This window comes from Gossypium hirsutum, chromosome A08 (genome assembly GCF_007990345.1).
Source record: "Gossypium hirsutum isolate 1008001.06 chromosome A08, Gossypium_hirsutum_v2.1, whole genome shotgun sequence".
In the NCBI taxonomy this organism is placed as follows: domain Eukaryota; kingdom Viridiplantae; phylum Streptophyta; class Magnoliopsida; order Malvales; family Malvaceae; genus Gossypium; species Gossypium hirsutum.
In genome coordinates, this window is record NC_053431.1 from 87,228,030 (window position 1) to 87,241,640 (window position 13,611).

At 34.8% G+C, this 13,611-nt stretch overlaps 1 long non-coding RNA gene across 1 annotated transcript; it reads left to right on the top strand.

Moving 5' to 3' along the window:
• The first annotated feature begins 9,220 nt into the window (after positions 1-9,220).
• LOC121204516 (uncharacterized) lies at positions 9,221-10,570 on the top strand. Its single transcript, XR_005899529.1, has 2 exons — positions 9,221-9,950; positions 10,222-10,570. It is a non-coding gene; the product is annotated as an uncharacterized lncRNA (long non-coding RNA).
• Positions 10,571-13,611: the final 3,041 nt, after the last annotated feature.

A 13,611-nucleotide genomic window follows, 5' to 3' on the forward strand; every position in this document is an offset into this window, starting at 1 on the left:
TGTTACCTGGTACTGCACCGATTTCTATTGCACCGTATCGAATGGCTCCGACTGAGTTGAAGGAATTAAAAGCTCAGTTACAAGAGTTGACAGATAAAGGATTTGTGAGACCGAGTTTTTCTCCTTGGGGTGCTCCTGTGTTATTTGTGAAAAAGAAGGACGGCTCTATGAGACTTTGTATTGACTATCGTCAGCTCAATAAGGTGACCATAAAGAACAAGTATCCTTTACCGAGAATTGATGATTTGTTTGATCAATTAAAAGGGGCAACAGTGTTCTCTAAGATCGATCTGAGGTCTGGTTACTATCAGTTGAGAGTTAAAGAGTCTGATGTGCCGAAAACCGCCTTCAGAACGAGGTATGGACACTATGAATTTCTGGTAATGCCTTTTGGGTTGACTAATGCTCCAGCTATTTTTATGGACTTGATGAACCGAATTTTTCGGCTGTACTTAGACAAGTTCGTGGTGGTGTTCATAGATGATATTTTAATCTATTCTCGGGATGAATCGGAACATGCAGAACATTTGAGAACTGTGTTGCAGACTCTGAGAGAAAAGAAATTGTATGCTAAATTCAGCAAAAGTGAGTTTTGGCTTCGTGAGGTTGGATTCTTGGGACATATAGTTTCAAGTGAAGGTATTCGGGTTGATCCAAGCAAAATTTCAGCAATTGTTGATTGGGAGCCACCAAAGAATGTGACTGAAGTTAGAAGCTTCCTGGGCTTAGCTGGGTATTACAGACGGTTTGTCAAGGGATTCTCGATGATTGCTTCTCCTATGACTAAGTTACTGCAGAAGAATGTCAAGTTTGAATGGACCGATAAATGTCAACAGAGTTTTGAAAAGTTGAAGGCATTATTGACTGAGGCGCCAGTGTTGGTGCAACCTGAGTCCGGGAAGGAGTTTGTAATTTACAGTGATGCATCGTTGAATGGCCTTGGGTGTGTGTTAATGCAAGAGGGCAAAGTAATAGCTTATGCTTCGAGACAGTTGAAACCGCATGAGAAGAATTATCCGACGCATGATTTAGAATTGGCTGCCATTGTTTTTGCTTTAAAAATTTGGCGTCATTATTTGTATGGTGAAAAGTGCCGAATCTTCACTGATCATAAGAGTTTGAAATATTTGATGAGTCAAAAAGACTTGAATTTGCGGCAACAAAGATGGCTCGAGCTAATCAAAGACTATGAGCTAGTGATTGATTATCACCCCGGGAAAGCCAATGTGGTTGCTGATGCCTTGAGCAGAAAATCTTTATTTGCTTTGAGAGCTATGGGTACGATGTTAACTTTATCTGATGATGGCTCAATGTTGGTTGAATTGAGAGCTAGACCGTTATTTCTTCAGCAAATTCGGGAATCTCAAAAGAATGACAGTAAATTGCAAGCCAAGAGAGCTCAGTGTGAAGCAGGTGTTGACTCAGATTTTCAAATTGGTTCAGATGATTGCCTGATGTTCAGGGACAGAATATGTGTACCGAGAAATGATGAGCTAATTCGGACTATTTTAGGTGAGGCACACAGTGGTGATTTATCAGTCCATCCGGGTAGTGTGAAAATGTACAATGATTTGAGGAAGTTGTATTGGTGGCCGGGCATGAAAAAGGATATCTCGGAATTTGTAACAAAATGTTTAATCTGTCAACAAGTGAAGGCTGAGCATCAAGTGCCATCGGGTTTACTTCAACCGATAACGATTCCAGAATGGAAGTGGGACAGTATCACGATGGATTTCGTGACAGGATTGCCTTTAACTCCAAAGAAGAAAGATGCTATTTGGGTAATTGTGGATAGATTGACAAAGTCAGCCCATTTTATTCCGATACGCATTGATTATTCACTTGACAGGTTGGCTGAATTATATGTTGTTGAAATAGTGAGACTACATGGGGTGCCTAAATCTATTATATCGGATAGAGATCCGAGATTTACTTCGAGGTTTTGGATAAAGTTACAGGAAGCTTTGGGTACGAAATTGAATTTCAGTACTGCATTTCATCCGCAAACTGACGGACAATCAGAAAGGGTGATTCAAGTTCTTGAAGACATGCTCCGGTGTTGTATTTTAGAAATGAAGGACAGTTGGGAGAAATATCTACCACTGGTTGAATTTGCTTATAATAATAGTTATCAGTCAAGTATACAAATGGCACCGTATGAAGCATTATATGGGCGTAAATGTAGAACCCCTTTATATTGGACTGAACTCGGTGAGAATCGGATTCATGGAGTCGACCTGGTGAAAGAAACTGAAGAAAAGGTGAAAATAATCCGTGATTGCCTAAAAGCTGCCTCAGATCGGCAAAAGTCGTATGCGGATTTAAAGAGAAAAGAAATTGAGTTTCAAGTGGGTGATAAAGTGTTCTTGAAAGTATCCCCATGGAAGAAGATTCTGAGATTTGGTCGTAAAGGCAAACTAAGTCCACGTTTTATTGGACCATATGAAGTTACCAAGAGAGTTGGCCCTGTAGCATATCGGTTAGCTTTACCGCCAGAGTTGGAAAAGATACATAATGTATTTCATGTGTCGATGTTGCGACGTTATCGTTCGGATCCTTCACATATAGTTTCTCCTACAGAGATTGAGGTTCGACCAGATATGACTTATGAAGAAGAACCCATAAAGATTTTGGCTCGGGAGGTCAAACAGTTAAGAAATAAAAGTGTAGCCTTAGTGAAAGTGTTGTGGCAAAAACATGGAATGGAAGAGGCTACGTGGGAACCGGAGGAAATTATGAGGAAACAGTACCCAAACCTCTTTTCCGGTAAGATTTTCGGGGACGAAAATCCCTAAGGGGGGAGAGTTGTAACAGCCCGATTCTGGGCCTAGTCGGAATAGTGGTTTCGGGACCACAAATCCGACGAAGGAAAATATGGTTATTATTATATTTTTATGATCTACAATTTCACGGAAAATTTTCGTAAAAATTTCGTTCAAAAATTTCGACGTTTGGGCACTCAATTTAGTCAAAAGGACTAAATTGTAAATAGTGCAAAAGTTGAGTTCTACATCTTAGAGGTGTCTAATTGTTATGAAATTTTAAATTGGAGGTCTTTATGTGGTAATTAGACCATTAGTTAGTTGATGGACAAAAATAGACATAAGAAATGGGTGAAATAGATTTTTTTAAATGGGGGCATTTTAGTCATTTGGTTATTAAATAGAATTAAATGGGAAAAAGATGGCAAAATATGCTCATCTTCTTCATGGTGAACGAAATCAGCAAGGGGGAAGCCATATTTAGGGTTTTTAAGCTTTCAAGCTCCATAATCAAGAAAGACGTGAAGAGTATATCAAACGAGGAAAAGAAAAGATAGTGGAGTAAAGTGCAAAATTACGATATTTTGCACCGAGGTAAGTAAACACGTGACTTAATGTATTATTTTGATATTATTTGATATATGTTGAGATTTATTTGGAATTAAAATAAATGTTTGGCAATATCCTAAAAATGTTGTTAAATCGGGAAAGGTGATAAAGGGTTGCAATATATGGGTTATGGGTTGAACACTCGGAATAAGCCGTAGTATGTTGTATATAAAAGGGGTTGCTGTGTGCTGATTCCCCGATTTATGGGTGGTGCTATGTGCGTGATCCACCATATCTTTGAAATGTGAAAGGGGGTTGCTATGTGCTGATTCCCCCGAGGGGTTGCTAAGTGCGATATCCATTGTATATTTGAAATGAAAAGGGGGTTGCTATGTGCTGATTCCCCCGAGGGGTTGCTAAGTGATGATTCCCCGATTCAGTGGTGGTGCTAAGTGCGAGATCCACCAATAACGGTTAACATTCCGAGTGTTCAACGAAAAAGTGTGGAAGGTGAATATTGCCATATGGTGGACAATTTTATGGGGTAAATATTGAGTTGGACACTAAATCGATCCATGTATGAGATGGGAGAAAATATCAAAAACGAAAAAGGAACGATTTAATTATAAACTGTGTTGAACAACAGCAGTTGGGTAACTTTGAAAAATCACCATAAATGGTGGAAAATGAATGGGAAGCTGAATAATACATGAAATTGAAGCTGGATGTGTCTGTTTTCATATGAAAAAAAAATAAGCAAAAGAGTTGTATTTTTGGAGATATCTGAATTTTACTAAAACAGGGCTGGATTGATTTCGAGATCTCCTGTTCTAACTTTGGAAAATTACCAAAAATTTAAAAAAAAATAATTATGGTATGAAATTTATATCCCTGGAATCCTTATTGAGTCTATTTTTATTAGAAACAAGAAAACCCATTTTTCAAATTTTGTACAGAGAGTTAAGTAAATTTTAGTGAGGAAGGGTCAGAACCGTTGGGCAGTGAAACAAGGGAAGGTTTAATGAATAAACTGTACTAATTGGCTGGGTTAAAAATTCTGAAATTTTTATGGTGAAATGGTATATGAGTCTAGTTTCAGGGAAAATTTACGGAACTCAATTTGGAGCCCTGTAGCTCCAGATAAAAATAAATTAGCGACTATGACGTAGAAAAACAGCTTGCTGGAAATTGCCTAAACAATAAAGTTATTCATGAATAAGTTTATATTTTGGTGTAGTTATGGGAGTAATTACTTATTTATCATGTGTTTACTTACTAAGCTATATGCTTACTCGATTTTATTTTTCTCTTGGTTATAGTGACTTCCAACAACTCGGAAATTGGAACGAAGTCAGACAATCATCTACACTATCCTTCACATTTGGGGTATTTTACTACTAGTGTTCCGAAATTTTATGGCATGTATAGACACTTTATGTAATGTGGGATCATCATGTAAATATATGTTATGGTTCCCTTTTAAATGTAGTGTTTATTAATAGTTAAACTATATGTGTGTTTATACAAATGAATTTGGTTGGTATATTGGAATGTGTTTTAAATTTGCAGGAGGTTTAAGCAAAAATAAGTAGGAATGCTGTCGAAAATTTTTAAAAATTTAGTAATACCTCATATTCTGTTCCGGTAAGGAATACGGGTAAGGGGTGTTACACCTACCCCCTTAAAATATGATTAGTGTTACCTTCTCCCCGTGAGGTGAATGATTTTGTAAAATAATTATTAGTAACAATTATTAAGTCTTCTTTGCTCGATATCCCCTAGTAAACCTTTTATAGTATTCACTCTCTTTCTTTGCGATGCAAAACGATAAGAAAACCCAGTATTCCTATCTCTCTGTCTTAGACAGTTCGCTTGAGCTCTTTGTTCTCAATACGATTCTTCCTTGTCCATTTCCAAGTTCAATTCCACTTTTTTTCCCAGAAGATTTGATAGATTACCTTCCTCTCTATCCTCTTCGTTTAGTTCTAGAAAGTGATTACGCAATACCCTCATTTGTCCACACATTTTTTAATTTCAGTTTAACTGCCCACGTGTTAGGGCCCTTGTACAGCAATGCCAATCTATGTGGAACACTACTACCACTTCCCTTCCAAAGGCGACTAATCTCCAATTCACAAGAGTCTTCAAAAATCCAACAGTTCTCAACATAAAATATGTCTACTTTGTATATTTCCATTCTTCACGCCATGTCTACCAATAATGTGCAATGATCGAAGAACGAATGGGGAAGATGTTTCAATGAGAATGTTAGGAACAACTATCTTCAAGCATCATTTGTGACCTCTCTATCTAGTCGCTCTCTAATAATATTCTCCACAATTTTTCCCATTTTCCAAGTTAGCCATAACCCTACACATCCCATATCGTCCAATTAACATTTGTGTAGCACATTTTAAAAATATTCTATTCGACTTTCTTCTCGAATAACATCCCATTTCTTTTCAAAATAATAAAAAAAATTATTTATATCCTCACAAACTAACCAAAGTAACATGCTATCCCAACCCAACTTTTGAAGATGTAGAGATTAATCGAAATCGAACATCTAGGCACCAATGGAACCCCGTCATCCTCCACAACATCTCATCTAATCTCTACATCTATATGGTTCCTCGAACAACTTCTTAGAATTATATTAACTTTAGCTTTCCAACCAAAACAGAGTCATCCCTTAGTACATTTCGCTGCTTCCTCAATATCATGCACAAATCGTCTTTTCTTCATATCAATTTCATATGTTTTAAGTCTAACTTAGTCTCCATAGAAAAAGGCTACTTGGGGATTATAAAGTCCCAGCATATGCTTGAGCCTTCTCGTAGTCCGTGAACTCCCTAACCCACAGACATTCCAACACATGATTTTTATTGTTGTCGGTCGACCTACCCCTTGGCGATCACTGATAGTTCATTTTGATAAGTCATCAGTCGTCCATCACCTTTCTTTGCTAAATTTGAGCTCCCATAAACCCCTTCAGATAAACCCCAAACTCTTTCACTCTTTTTACCCTCGAAATCCCTAATGAGACTCTTTTCTAGATTATGGATCATCGGATCACGTCCTGTAGCCAAAGAAGAATCCAGTCAATCCATCTAAAACCCCGCAACATCTCTTTCCAGATTTACTCCCAGCATGGGATTTACTTTTCCCAAGGCATTTACAAATGGACGATTGTTAATGTTTCTGTTATCTCCCAATCATGGGAGGAGCCACCCTGCAAACCTTTCATATTTCCTTTGCGCAACCAAATGTTTTCCATTGTGGTAGCTTTCCTTCTGGACGCCCGGAGTGAAATATCCCATCCCAAATCCAACTCATCCACAACCCTCCGAAGCCTAACCAGGCAAAAACTATCACTGTGCCCTAGCTTCCCACATAGAAAACAAAATAGGGTGAGTTTTTCGTATTGGAATCAAACATAAATATGGTTCTAGGTGGAAACTTAGATTTTCTTCTTGCATTTCAAAGGAGATCCCACTTTTACCTTGATTTGCATAAACTGAGTAAAAAACCCATCAACTTGTTTATAATTGTCGAAACCATTTTTTTATTTCGATTTAAAAATAATGGATCGACTTTTCGGAAAATGAAAATGGAGTCGCCACCAATCTTTTCTTGTTTAGGTGTGATCGGATCACCTAGAAATTTAGGTTGTTTTAATAAAACATTTTGGTTTACTAAAACAATGATTTTGGTCTACGAAATTTTGAGAAAAAGGTTCGAGAGTCGGTTACGTGTGAGGAAGGATTAGCACCCTCATTACGTCCAAAATTGGTACCAAATCGATTAAGTACTGTCCTTATGTCTAAGCTTTAAAAAATGTTTTTGAAATGTGATTCCTTTTTGATAACATTTGAGTAACTCAAGTTAGTCATCAAAATTCTCTTGCCTAAGAGGAATATAGCATCACATCCAGCACGATAGGACATGATCCTTTAAGCCCTCGAAAACATGATGAATTTTGACTTCAAAAATTTATATGTTGAAAACCGCAAAAGGATGCCCAATTATTTAGTCCAACGAGAGAATCGAAACCCAACATGGTAGGGCACGGTTCTTCGAATTTCCAAACGTTGAACATTGTCTTGCTTTGGAAAACGTGAATGAAATTCCAAAGGGATATTCGATTATTTTGCACAAACGAGAAATTGCAACCCAGCACGATAGGGCACGATTCCCCGAATTGTCGAATGTCGAACATTTCCTTCGTTTTAAAAATTTTTTAGAAAACATGAACGAAATTCTAAAGAGACATCCGATTATTTTGAGCAAACAAGAAATTGCAACCAGCACGACAGGGCACGATTCCCCGAATTGCTAAACATCAAACATCGTCTCCGTTTTAAAGAATTTTTAAACGAATAATTATGAACCGGCTTGGAATACACTAATTTAACTTGAATTAGATTTAGAGAATTAGAAATCATAAAGTGATATTTGTAAATCGAAATAAAATAAAAAAACGGGATAATATACATGAGCATAATAGATGCATCAATATAAAATAAAATAAGAGGCGAGAATAACAAAAATTAGCTAACACGCGAAATAATCACAGATCAAATATAACGAAAAGTAAAATAAAAACTTAAGTAAATGATATATACATAAATAAATAACACAAACAATGATAAAAATAATAATAACAATAATAATAATAATAATTAATAATAATAATAATGCAATGATAGTAAGAAAGAAAAAAGTGATAACAATAATATGTCAAATAATAAAGATTAATAATAATAATAAATATAGCAAAGATAATGGTAAGAATATACAATATATATAGTATTAGAGGTAAATACACAATACATACATATTAGAAATAATCATAAAAAAAACAACTATTAATAACTATATAAATAGATATATAGTACTTGTATATACATGGCATAGTTTTAAAAAAAAACATGAACATAAGATAGTATGAGAAATAATAATGTATAAATGATGTAGTATTAAGGTATATGCATAACAATAAAAATGCAATATTAAAAGATATATACACGTAATATAAAAATGTACCCATATTGAAAAATATATACATAATAAAAATGCAATCTTTGAAATATTTACATAGTATATGCATGCTAAAATAATAATAAAAAAGATATTAATGATATTACATAGATATATACATATATCAAAATGAACACATGATAATACTCAAAGCATGTACACAATATATAATATATAAAAAATATATAAATATAATATTTATAAAAAATACATATACGGTATAATGTTAATATGTATGCATAATATGGGGTATGATATAATATTTAAATGTGTATACATGAAATATATATTTGGAATAATAATAATAATAATAATAATAGTAAAATCGAAGAGCATCTAAAAAACATAAATAAATGAACTTTTTAGTATAAAAAGTTAAAGGAATAAAGAAATAAGTAGATGAACAAGATAATAAATAAAACAATTTAGTTGGAAATTATAAACAGAAAATAAAATAAATAGAACAGATAAGACAAAAATAACAAATAATATTGATCGAGCAAAAAGGACAACGTGATAAGGATATTAATAGTAATAATACAATGAGCAGTTGTAATAAGCCGTGAATGTAAAAATAAAGGCAAAAGAATAGTACAAAACAATGGTGAAATAAAAATAAAGAAAAAACTAAAATGGAAACTAAAAGAATTTGAATTAACATAAAAAAATGAAGTTTAAGGCGTAAAATATAGGTAAATTAATAAATATAAAAATAAAATAAAATATAAGGGGTTGAATTTAAAAAGAACAAGTAAATAAAATACTAAAGAAAATAAAAATAAAACTAGAATATTGAAAATAAAAAAAATGAAAAATAAACAAGATTAAATGGTCAAGGAACCGAAAATAAAAAGAAATGAACTTTAAGGGATAAATTAAAAAGTTAGAATTTGAGCTAAAATGAGATACATGTAAGGGAAGAGGGACTCATATTGTAAATAATGAAAAGAAGGCCATCAAGGATCGAAATGAATCACGGTGAAACAACGAGGGACTAGCTGGAAAATATTTCTAGCCTTTTATGCGCAGTGTTTCGAAGGACCCAGATGTAACCCAAACGAAATCTAAGAGCTAAATTAAAAAAACAAAAGAAAACAGAAAATGGGGCCTGGTCGAATAGAGTTGCAAAGGAGAAGGACTAATCTAGCAAATCTCCCATTTAGGGATAATGCACACCCCACTCCACCAAACACGACGTTTCATCATCATCATTTAAACCAAAAAAAAAACTTTCCTTTTTTTTATTCCATTACCAACTTTCCCCTTTTTTTATTTTTTATTTTATTATTCCATTACCAGCCTTCCCCCAACTTTAAACAAAAAGAACAGAGAGCTTCCCTGCTCTCTCCCCCTTTCCCTTCTCTTTTATTTTCTGCTAGGGTTTCAAAGAAACCCATCATTGCCGCCTTTCAACCGCCGCGCCACCACCGCACTCGGTGGCCGGCGATACACCAAAATGGGCTCCTTTAGCTCTCCCCTTTTTTACTTGTTGGAGGCTAGTTCCAAAAACGAAAAGATAATGGTTCAACCCCCTTTTTAGACTCAACCACGCCGAACGGAGGGGAAGGCTCCGATAACGCGACGACGGGGCCAGATCTGGTGAGAATCCTTCCTCTTTCCTTTTATTTTTTTTGTATCTTTTTTTAATAGATTTGTATAAAAAATAAAAGAAATATTAAAGAAGCAAGAAAACGAAAAACGAAAATAAAGAGAACAAAATTGGAGATCAACCTTCTGTGTGTTTTTTGTTTGATTCCTTGAAAAATACGCGAGTGATACAATTTTTGGATCCCCCTTTTACTATGAAAAATTGAAGGCTTTATAGCCAAAAACCATACATTTTCTACCTATTTCTTTGCTCCAATTGCAGGTGTTGAAGTTGTGGAGAATGAGGGGCGTGAAACATGGGCGAAAACATGGAGCGGGGTATACGGAGATCCTGTTTGGAGTGCTGACTGGGGGTTGAGTTTGTAGTCTGCTGAAAATTTTTGAGATAGTGGGCTGGTAGGGTTAGTTTAGGTTGTGGGCTGATGGGGGTTTTAATTTGGGCCATGTATTATTAATTGGACTGTTTTATTATTTTTTTGGCTTTTTTTATTTGGGCTCGGGCTAAGGTTGAAATTAGGTTTGGTTTTATTGGGCACCGGGCAAAATTTGGGCCTTATAATAATCATACACTTCAAAGATTCCAATGAAATCCCCCAACTACTTCACAATGGCTTCCGAATAGAAACCAGATGGTAGTCCGTGAACTTGAACCCAAAAGAACGAGTAGATCAATGGCACTCTCGGACGCTCCTCAATCCTTACCAAACAATGAAAAACCAATAGTGGTTATTGAATGTCCAAGGTGCTCCCTTTATGACCCTTTCAATATCAACCCAATGAAAAAATGTAAATGAGAATCTTTTTCCCCTAGATCTAAAATTTCAATGCCTCCCAACAGGTGCCATAGATTCGCAAGAGTGTTATGCACTGCAGGAAAATGCACAACACTAGCAGTAATGAAACAGCCAACTAAACACAGATCATACACTGGTTCATGATCTCCTACAATCTCCTCTATCCTTAAAACTTCCTTTTCCTCCTCATTGATATGCAGATCAGCCAACTTATTTTCCATTTGTTTACCCCAATCGAACGAAACAAAACTCCAATGGTAGAACTAAACAAAAACAACAAAAGAAAAAAGGAGAAGAAACCCTAAAAAACGATATCTACCAAACAGAGTCCTAAAAGATTCTTGCTACTCAGCAAATAGAGACGTGCAATGCGATAAACAAAGGTAAAACTGTATTAAAATTACCCCTCTTAATATTTTTGAGCCTAACAAATTAAATAAATAATAACAAACTATTAGCATAATAATCCCCATTTGGTATCGAGACCTTTAGCACTACACAACTTTTTTTTCTCCAAAAACTTCGGAAGATAATAAAGATTCAAAAGTTTTAAACAAACTTATCAGCCTTTTTCTATAGAGAAAGGATTGTATGAAATAGTGACGCCACGTCATCTGTATCCATTTCCAATAATTTTATGCCACATCAGTATTCTTATCCTAAATTCCAGTATTTTAATTTGGATTTGATTTTTTTCAGGATAAAATCCTGAAATTCAAGATAAGAGTAATGATGTGGCATAAAACTATTGGAAAGGGATATAGATGACGTGGCATCACTGTTTCATACAATCTTTTCCCTTTTCTATAACGATAAAAAGGTAAATTTAAATTTTAAACAGTGCACTTAATGAGAAAAAAAAAAGTTTTGAAACACAAAATAAAAGTTGGTGGAGGTGGCTCCCTTTTGGACCCTCAAAAATTTGCTGGCTATGAAGAGTTGGTACATCTGTGATTTAGGTATGTAGAATTATATCATCCGCCAAATAAATAACTTAAAAAAAAAGTGTTAGTTGGATTGGCTTATGGCCTTGAGTCACATAAGGAATTGCTATGCCATTTAAATTCCTCCTCCTTTTTTTTACTACGATTTCTTACATATATTCTTACCCCCTCTACATGTGCTACTCCACTATCCTTAAACCCAGCTTAGGTATCGTAAAATAATTATGCAGAGTTCTTAGAATCCAAGTTCTGAGATTTGATTTTAAATTAAAATGAAGTTTGAGAATAAGAGATACAGAAATCTTTGCATGCAACTCCACCCCGTTGACATCCCATTAAGTAAATCTAACTCATTCAATTAAGGAGCTTTGCATGCGGATCGTACCGCTGAAAACGCTCATCTTGCTGCATATACACGCATCAATCATAGACTTGTTCCTCTTGGTGAATTGTGATATATACGAGGGGCAGAAACTTCCATTAAAGTGCATTTGAGATCATTCTATATTCATACATGGAACTCGTGAGTGCTAATGTATATTGTATTATAATTAATGTAGCTGGTTTTGCGCTGGTTTTGGTGTTGTTCTAATAATAAATTGAAATGCTCACTTCTCTTTTTTTGTTTTGGTGTAAATTTTGATCTTTAGACTTGTAAACTTTTAACAAAGGTAATTGAGTAACTTTAAAATTTAGAGTAGAAAATTAATAAATAATAAAAAAGTAAAAAGAAAGCGTATGTCCATGGATGAAGAATCTGTTTTAAAGGCATGTGTTTAAACTGTAAAAGTGAAGCGGGGGAGAAGATTCCAGTAGTGATGTTCCCTGTTGTTGCATATAGCTGGTGTCATTTTACTAAACAAAAAGGTTGGTGGTAGCTAGCTAGGCCCTGCCCATGGCTATTGGCCTGGAAAGCTAAATGATGAGTAAGGGAAGAAAAGAATTAATGGAAAGAATGGCTCTTGTTTATCCTCTTCTCTACTCAACAATCACGTCAGGAACCCAAAATTTGTGGCACAAAAGTATCACTCTAAATACCAAAAAGTAAAGGAAGCTTGTTTGAAAGTATCAAGTCAAACCCACTCACATCACATGCCATCATTACTCCACAATCTGCAAGAACTTTCGCACTTAACCTCACTAATATAATATGTAATAATAATGCTTTGGGCAATTTTGTGAAATTAAAAAATAAAGGTGCTTTTGAATTTCCCAATTGAATATAACATAGGCAATGTGCTAACCATTAATACGAAAACTAGTCACAAAAAGTAATCTTAGAAATGATATTTAGAAATCAACTGTTGGTCCATTTTGTTTTTGGATGGATAGTTGGCTTTTGTTTCTATCTTGTATAAATACAATTTATACTCAAATCATCATTTGAACTAATAACAAAAAAAATAATAATAATAATACAGGCAGTACTATATAAAAGTGATTTTAGCAGTTTAATAATTTTAAATTATTATTATTTAAATAATTTAGTGATTATTTTATAATTTTTAAAATTGGTGCAGTTAACCCTACTTTATAAAACTCACTTGTATTCTGAAATAGACATAAATTGGAGTCAAGTAGCGGATGAAATTGAAGAAAGGGGAGGCAAAAAAGAAGAGGTGGATATCTGGAGTTGGGTTGAGTTTCAAAATTCATCATTAAAACCGTAAACCAAAAAGGAGCTCCACTGCGTTTTGTCCGCAAAGTGGTGGATGATCCATCAAATCCCAGTTCACAAGGCTACTACAGACAAATTAACAATCCCTTTGAAGTTTCTGATTAAATTTTAATCACACCTAAAATAAATGTACTTGTTTGATGCTGCCAAGTTAACTAAGCAGGTGCCTGTGACGACGTCGGTCAAGTATTCTCCGCTTATTCCCTCTGCTTTTTAAAACAATAGGTTTTACCTCA